This window comes from Sinocyclocheilus rhinocerous, unplaced genomic scaffold (genome assembly GCF_001515625.1).
Source record: "Sinocyclocheilus rhinocerous isolate Xijiao unplaced genomic scaffold, SAMN03320098_v1.1 scaffold3108, whole genome shotgun sequence".
Lineage (NCBI taxonomy): Eukaryota > Metazoa > Chordata > Actinopteri > Cypriniformes > Cyprinidae > Sinocyclocheilus > Sinocyclocheilus rhinocerous.
In genome coordinates, this window is record NW_015660016.1 from 4198 (window position 1) to 12955 (window position 8758).

The window sequence follows — 8758 nt, forward strand, 5'->3', positions numbered from 1 at the left end:
TTATTCTGATTTATGTCTTAGTTTTTGGTTGTACTATGTTTACCTTTTTTAAAGTAATTTGAAATAGATTTTTATATATTTTTATATTTGTATTTGCATTTTGAATGTAATATGGCAATTAAATGCACTAAATGGGTTTAGTTTTCACAGTTATTAATATATGCAATTTCTGCAATAAAAATGTTAATTTTTCTAAAAAGGAAACAAAATACTTGTTCATTTCAAGAGACCTGTCTTATTTTCTCTTCTTATCCGAATACTCGATTAATCGATGGCATTTTCGGTAGAATACTCGATTACTAAAATATTCGATAGCTTCAGCCCTACTGCAGTATGGTTAATTAATAATAATCTTATTGCTAAAATATCAAGTTTTCATTGACTAAAACTAGACTAAAATACTTCAGGTTTTCTTGGACTAAAACTAAATAGGACAAGGTTGACTAAATATGATAAAAACTAACAAGGACATTTTAACACGGGACTAAGACTAAGACTAAAATGAAAATAGCTGACAAAATTAACATTGCAATGGACCCATACAGCAGTTTGCTTCACGGTCGCGCATTGTGAAAGTACTGATGTAATTATAGCCGTGATCATCCCGATTTCAAAATCCTAAATATCAAACATGTTTGATATGATTGGGGCGGCCCCAATTTGTGTGCGAGCAGATCAGGAGGTCCAGGATAGTTCACTACAGAACTTATATAACTTATTTAATTGTAGTGAGATGATTTACAATCAGCTGAGCATCAGCTGATGCTGGCTGTCATGCCGTGGTCTGCCTGAACAACGTTTGAGCTCCATTCATCCCTCAAACGACATTAATTGAAATTCTGAATTTTACACTAATCTGGATGACATATTACTCCAGTAAATGTACAGCTGTAAAACTTTTACAACAATATTTTGATTTACTTATTTATTTATTAAATAAATGTTTTTTTTTTCTTTCTAATCCAAACAGTTCCTAGACGATAGACAACTTGTGCAGTAGTAAACCAAACAGAATGGAGTTTGCTGTTTTTAAAAGTAATACACCACAGTCACATGACTTCAGTCGCCACCTTAAAGCTTCCAACAGCTCTTTCAGTCTTTATTTCAAAAACATTTTCCCTGAAAGTTTGAGTTAGAGTAGTTTGCAAGTGTGAAACTACTTGAAACTAAACCATTATTAACACAACAAGGTTGTAAAAGTGGACTAGTGAGTAGATGAGTTTACCTGTTTAGTGTGATGATCCTTTCCAAGACAAGAAAAAAAAAAAAAGAAAAAAAATCTTAAAGGGGTATTATTGATGTATTTTATGTTGTAAAATAAAACATTAAAATATCTTGAGCTACACAATAAAATATCACACACACACACACACACAAAACCTGACTTCAGAATGATAGAACAATAAGTGCTAAAATGCTGACTTGTTTTGGGGTTTTGTTCTACAAAAATGTATCATACCTTTAGCACTGTATTGCTATTTTTGTGTTACATTTCTTGTGAGCACCATGGTGCTGGTTTAGATAACCACATTAGCAAACAAATACATACACTGAATGCTACTTTATTCATTATAGGAACAAGTTCTCTTAGCAATGCTACAACCTAAATCTAATGATTCTGCGGTGCAGGCTAGCAGATTTGGCACAAGCTCGAATGGCAGCAGCACATTACTGAGGGATCAGAGAACAATGCTCAGTCACTGAAGTAATACAGAGAGGTGTCATGTCACACTTTCACTTTCTCACCTCCATGTCACCAAACAACCCTGGCTGTTTAATGGTAACATCAGGGGGCCAGAGCCTTTGGCTGACAGAGAAACCGCCGTTAGCCTCTAGCAATGTCCATGTCAGGGCTAAGATGCACAACCTCTTGCTCGATTGAGACAGAAGGGGAGATGAAGGAAGAATGTCTCCGCAAGAGGTGAGACTTCAATTCCAAAGATTCCATTAACCTGCTGCTAAAAGATGTGTGTGTGTGTGGGTGTGGAACAGTAAAGAGCTGCATTTAGTGGTGTGGGAGTTGTGGAGATAGTTAGTCTCCATGATATGAAACTCCACAACCACCGATTTTATTTTCATAATCTGATATTTTTCCAAGTGAACTTTGAAAGTTGAATACCCCCCTAAATAAATATATACATACATACATACATGCAGGGTTTGAAATTAACTTTTTCACTCATCAGCCAATTTGGCTACTAAATTTTTAAGTTACCGGCCATTCATAATTTCTACTAATGAAAAATTGTTGATCTTGATATCACAGATGGCCAGAAGGATGAGTTGCAACACAAGAAGGCTTGGTGAAAATAAAATTATTACTTAAACTATTATTTTTACTTAAACTAGTTTGATTATTGATTTCAAAGATAAACATCTTTTCTTTTAAATGTGAACTGTTCGTACTATGTATTGAGGAAGATTAATGGGGTGAATTTTGATTCCTTCTTGGCTTAAAGACTGCACAATTTTTTTTTGGGGGGGGGGGGGGCTTCCATTGGATGCATTTCTTAAAAACACAATGATCATGTCGAGATACAAAAACATATCATATGTGCAAGATACAGTGACCAATGATGTCCATCTAATGCCTTCTACAGACTGTGTGATTTCAGTAATTTTATAAGATCATTACAAATCACACTGTGCGACATGGATCTAATAAACTTGGGTATGACTATGCAAACTGAACGATGACACCTACTGAATCGTAGGTTACAATGCAAGTTAGTCTAGAAGAATAAAATGACATCAGCATGTGTAAGTGGTAATCAAATAGAGCAAATTCATTTGTGCTTTGGCAATTGAGGTTTTTTATGTGTACTGAAAAAAAAGGCAGAGGAGGACAATAAATTACTTATTGGAAATCCACATACCATATTAATTTTAGCTATTTTCATCTCCATGGCATTTATGTTTTAGCAACATGTCATGGTGATCAATACATCATTTCATGTTTATTTTTTTATTGGCTAGTCAGTATATGCAGGTTGTCGCAGCAAACACACTGTGAGATGGTTATCCTAAATTTCTGAAACTGCCAGAAAATTATCGCAAGCTATCTTTGGTCACAAAACCGTGACGACTGCTGTCTTTGAACCTCTCTCACAGAATGACATAAGACCACCGTTTAGGAGCCACGACCAAAGAAATCGCCGAGATTATTTCCCATTATTTCCCGATGGTCATCTTTCATCTGGGACAGGCCAAAATAATCGTACAATGTATACCAGACATTAATGTAAAAATAATTTAAAGCAATCATTGTAATGGCAGCACTCTATAATTAACACAACTGCTGTAAAATGTAATTATATAAATATATATATATATATATTAGGGATGCATCGATACCGATACTGGTATCGGTATCGGGCCCGATACTGGTCTCCTGTACTCTACTCGTACTGGTTAAAATGCCCCGATACCAAACGCCGATACCACACAGCATGTGATAAGCGCCATATTCAGACAAAAAAACACCGACAACAGAACAACAGACAGCAGAAAGGAGTGGTAGGGAGAAGAGAGAGAGAGAGCGCGCGCGCACTTCTGTTGTGTGATCTTTGATGTTCACTCACTTAGCTCACTTAGCATTTGGATTAAAACTAAATCGTAAAAATAAGACCATTTATAGGGGCATTCACTAGTAGACTTTTTTTTACTATATTTATATAATTATATATGTCACTTTTTCCTACGAATGACCCTGAAATTTCATACAATAAATGCATTGATCATAAGAATTTATATATATATATATATATATATATATATATTAGTTAGCTTAGTTAATTTTATACATGCATTATATATCTATGTATGTGTGTGTATAAAATTAACATTATATGCATTATAAAATAAATGTAAAAAATTTCCGTTTGTTTGTTTACAAGTACGTTGTATACAGTGGGTACGGAAAGTATTCAGACCCCCTTAAATTTTTCACTTTTTGTTATATTGCAGCCATTTGCTAAAATCATTTGTTAATTTTTTTTCCTCATTAATGTACACATAGCACCCCATATTGACAGAAAAACACAGATTTGTTGACATTTTTGCAGATTTATTCAAAAAGAAAAACTGAAATATCACATGGTCTTAAGTATTCAGACCCTTTGCTGTGACACTCATATATTTAACTCAGGTGCTGTCCATTTCTTCTGATCATCCTTGAGATGGTTCTACACCTTCATTTGAGTCCAGCTGTGTTTGATTATACTGATTGGACTTGATTAGGAAAGCCACACACCTGTCTATATAAGACCTTACAGCTCACAGTGCATGTCAGAGCAAATGAGAATCATGAGGTCAAAGGAATTGCCTGAAGAGCTCAGAGACAGAATTGTGGCAAGGCACAGATCTGGCCAAGGTTACAGAAAAATTTCTGCTGCACTTAAGGTTCCTAAGAGCACGGTGGCCTCCATAATCCTTAAATGGAAGACGTTTGGGATGACCAGAACCCTTCCTAGAGCTGGCCGTCCGGCCAAACTGAGCTATCGGGGGAGAAGAGCCTTGGTGAGAGAGGTAAAGAAGAACCCAAAGATCACTGTGGCTGAGCTCCAGAGATGCAGTCGGGGGATGGGAGAAAGTTGTAGAAAGTCAACCATCACTGCAGCCCTCCACCAGTCGGGGCTTTATGGCAGAGTGGCCCGACGGAAGCCTCTCCTCAGTTCAAGACACATGAAAGCCCGCATGGAGTTTGCTAAAAAAACACCTGAAGGACTCCAAGATGGTGAGAAATAAGATTCTCTGGTCTGATGAGACCAAGATAGAACTTTTTGGCCTTAATTCTAAGCGGTATGTGTGGAGAAAACCAGGCACTGCTCATCACCTGTCCCAACAGTGAAGCATGGTGGTGGCAGCATCATGCTGTGGGGGTGTTTTTCAGCTGCAGGGACAGGACGACTGGTTGCGATCGAGGGAAAGATGAATGTGGCCAAGTACAGGGATATCCTGGACGAAAACCTTCTCCAGAGTGCTCAGGACCTCAGACTGGAACTAAGGTTTACCTTCCAACAAGACAATGACCCTAAGCACACAGCTAAAATAACGAAGGAGTGGCTTCACAACAACTCTGTGACTGTTCTTGAATGGCCCAGCCAGAGCCCTGACTTAAACCCAGTTGAGCATCTCTGGAGAGACCTAAAAATGGCTGTCCACCAACGTTTACCGTCCAACCTGACAGAACTGGAGAGGATTTGCAAGGAGGAATGGCAGAGGATCCCCAAATCCATGTGTGAAAAACTTGTTGCATCTTTCCCAAAAAGACTCATGGCTGTATTAGATCAAAAGGGTGCTTCTACTAAATACTGAGCATTTTTCAGTTTTTCTTTTTTAATAAATCTGCAAAGATGTCAACAATTCTGTGTTTTTCTGTCAATATGGGGTGCTGTGTGTACATTAATGAGGAAAAAAAAATAACTTAAATGATTTTAGCAAATGGCTGCAATATAACAAAGAGTGAAAAATTTAAGGGGGTCTGAATACTTTCCGTACCCACTGTATATAGTCAGTTAGCCAACTAGGTAACTAATGTGTACTAAAAGGAAGTATAGTCACTTTAAAGTCATATTCACATAACTGTCAAAAAGAATACATGGGTAAAATCCATTATCTTGATTTCAAGGCAAGAGAGCAATTCATCATTCCTACCATTATAGAGTTGTCCAGGGGTGGTGTTCGGGTACCACTGTGCTCTGCTAGAAATGAGCCTCGCTGAAAATCACAGATGTCATTAGCTATCAGTGCTCTGTGTGGGAGGTTAATGTTGCTTAATGGATGTGTGAATATCTAGAGGATGCCCCCGTAGAAAGTTTTTCATCAATAGGAATATTCTGAGAGAGAGAAAAAAGAAACATCAGTGGTGTGCCCCTGGAATCACCTGAAATGTTGTGTCATGCAGAGATTGAGACTCTTACCATTTCTTTTCACATTTTCCCATCTCTTTTTGTTTTATTTTTTAATTTTTTCCACCTCATCTGAACCGCCTCTATAGCCAATCCTGGTCGGGAGTTTTTTGAGACATGAGTGATGATCAGAGGTTGCCTGTATGTGGCTGATTCATACTGAATGAGAAAACATTATGGTCTGGCCTCAGGGCAGCGTCTAATGCTCGCCATTTACAAATCACCATGATATAACACTCTAATGGAATGGATTCATATCCACAGACCTCACATAGTTTGAGACGACTGCCCCCTTCAAACAAGTCTCCAGTTAGATATCTTTATTTCAGACCCGATGCCAGAGTTCGGGTGGACAGATTGGTGTGAAAGCTGGTTTCTAAACCATGTGAATCCATTAGTGTACCTGTAGCTCAAAGAGTAGATCATGTAGCTTGATTCCCAATAACTGATAAAAGGAATATAAAATGTATACCATGAATTCATTGTAAGTCACTTTGGATAAAAGCGTCCTCTACATACATAAATGTAGGATATGTTGAAATGATTTGAGGTGCAGTTCACAATTGGTGTAAATGCAATCCGGCCTAAAGGACATGACACACCAAAGCGACAATAAAGAACTAGCTGCAACTATATCCGACTGCTTGCGTCCGGGTTAAAAGTTGCTCTTGAATACACGGCAAAGACCAACGCCAACTGCAAACTTGCACATATTTTGTGTCTGCGTGAGTGGTAATTGCTGTCTATATCAGCAGGGGTCAATAGTGTGGAAGCCCATTTCTGCCGTGTGGAAGCCCATTTCTGCCACTGAATAAAATAAAAAAAAGGTAATTGTGACTTTTTATCTCACAATTCTGACTTTTTTTTACTGCAATTCTGACTTTTATTTTCTCAGAATTGTGAGATATAAACTCGCAATTGTGAGTTACAAAGTCAGAATTGCAAGATATAAACTTGCAACTGTGAGAAAAAAAGTCAGCATTGTGAGTTTATATCTTGCAATTCTGACTTTATAAAAAAAGTCAGAATTGTGAGATGTAAACTCTGGGCTGACAGACGTTCAAGCGATGGCCCAGCGCTCGCCGATGACCGACTGTCAGCTTGTTGTGTCAGGGCCTTAACTTATGCAAGTCAGCTGCTGTTGGTGAAATGTATTTGCTAATTATAAGATAATGCCTGTCTCATTGTTGCTTGTCTCAGCTGAAACTGCCATTGATAAGCAGCATGCGTTCTTCACTTCTTTTGCAGCGCATCCATGGCAGACAGACACGTGTTAATTATGTGCATGCCGAGTTTTGATTGTTAACAAAAACAGTGAAACTGGCTATCTTATTGCAGGGATTCAATTAAAAGAGGTCCCATCTCTGTTTCCTTCCCAGCAAAGGTATGAACAATCAAAGGTCCAAAATAATGTGCACTGTTTCAGGAGCTAGTATGTTATATGGCTGTAAAATTAAATAAGCAATGTGTATTTCAGGGAAGAAAAAAAAAAAGAAAATAGGACAAAAACTGTAACTTTTCAGATTGGCAGCCCTAATACTTGTAAAAATGTGAGAAATAATACATCCTACATAGTCAAAACAGTTTTTTATATTTTTATAACGCTTTTCACAACACAAAGCGTTCCTTTTTTTAACAGAAAATAGAATAGTGCTTTATAAAGTGAGGAAGTCAAAGGTGACTAGGTCTGTGGAAAAAATACAAATCTGTATATGTATAATAATTGATGATAATTGGTTGCAATAGTTTATTATTTTGATATTAATATTTTAATATTACATTGAGGTATTGCCCTGGAGAAACCAATCTTGGGTCCAGATCTGCATTACTGTCTCCTATTTTTCTGCCTTTTTTATACTGAGAGTTATCTAGCTAGAGTTAACAGTAAACAGCTAATGATTTTATTTTTGTTCCTACGCTTGTGCATAAATATTTCATACATTTCAAATTTTCTTATTCTTTCTTTGCCAGATTTATTTATGTGTCATGAGCAACCAAGGAGCCAAAATGGGGATTTATAGTAAGCACACTGCCATCAATAATTCAAGAAAAAGTTGGTGCCATGACCCAGACAAATACATTAGGTAGTTCTGATTATATAAATGCTCAGCTCTATCTGATTACACACCTTGTCTATTATAAATAAAACATTGCTTTCAAATTTTTAGCCATGATTTATTTATTGTTGGCTGGATGGGTTTGTCATGTCAATCATTAATCAAACATCACACTCGCTGCACTGCTGCTGGTTCAACTTCGCCACAAATAAACGGTTACAACATCAGTGTAATTTTCGTATAACTATCACACCAAAGCAAACTCAAACTTTTGTTTCTAAAAGAGGTTGTTACAGCATTCCAACCAAAGATGTGAGTTTGGGGTGAGACGATCTGTGTATCCTACCAATGGCAGAAGGGGTGAGTGTTTTGAAGTTTGTGATGGCATAAAAAGTATATGCTTCACCTTTATAGGTGACGACTGACAAAGACTAATGCAAAGGTATTATTCCATATTTTTTAATGTAAATATATGCCTGGTCTCCAGAATATCCATCAACACCTCTCTTGTCCTGTGACCCAACAGAAATGACTGTCAATTCTCCTGACGGTTCTGTGTTATTGATTATATTTATATTATTAAATTATCATTATTTTACAAGAATGACGTGAAGAGAGCATGCACAGCTGTTGTTTATATTGCTGTGTGTAGCCTGTGGAAGTAATGTTAGCTGCAGCAAGGGGCTATAATATTTTAGTTCAATATTTTCCTAATGACAATTTTATGATTGGTTTATAAAGGCTACAACAAACAACTTTTTCCCATTTTTATCACAGAATAAGGCAGGAAAT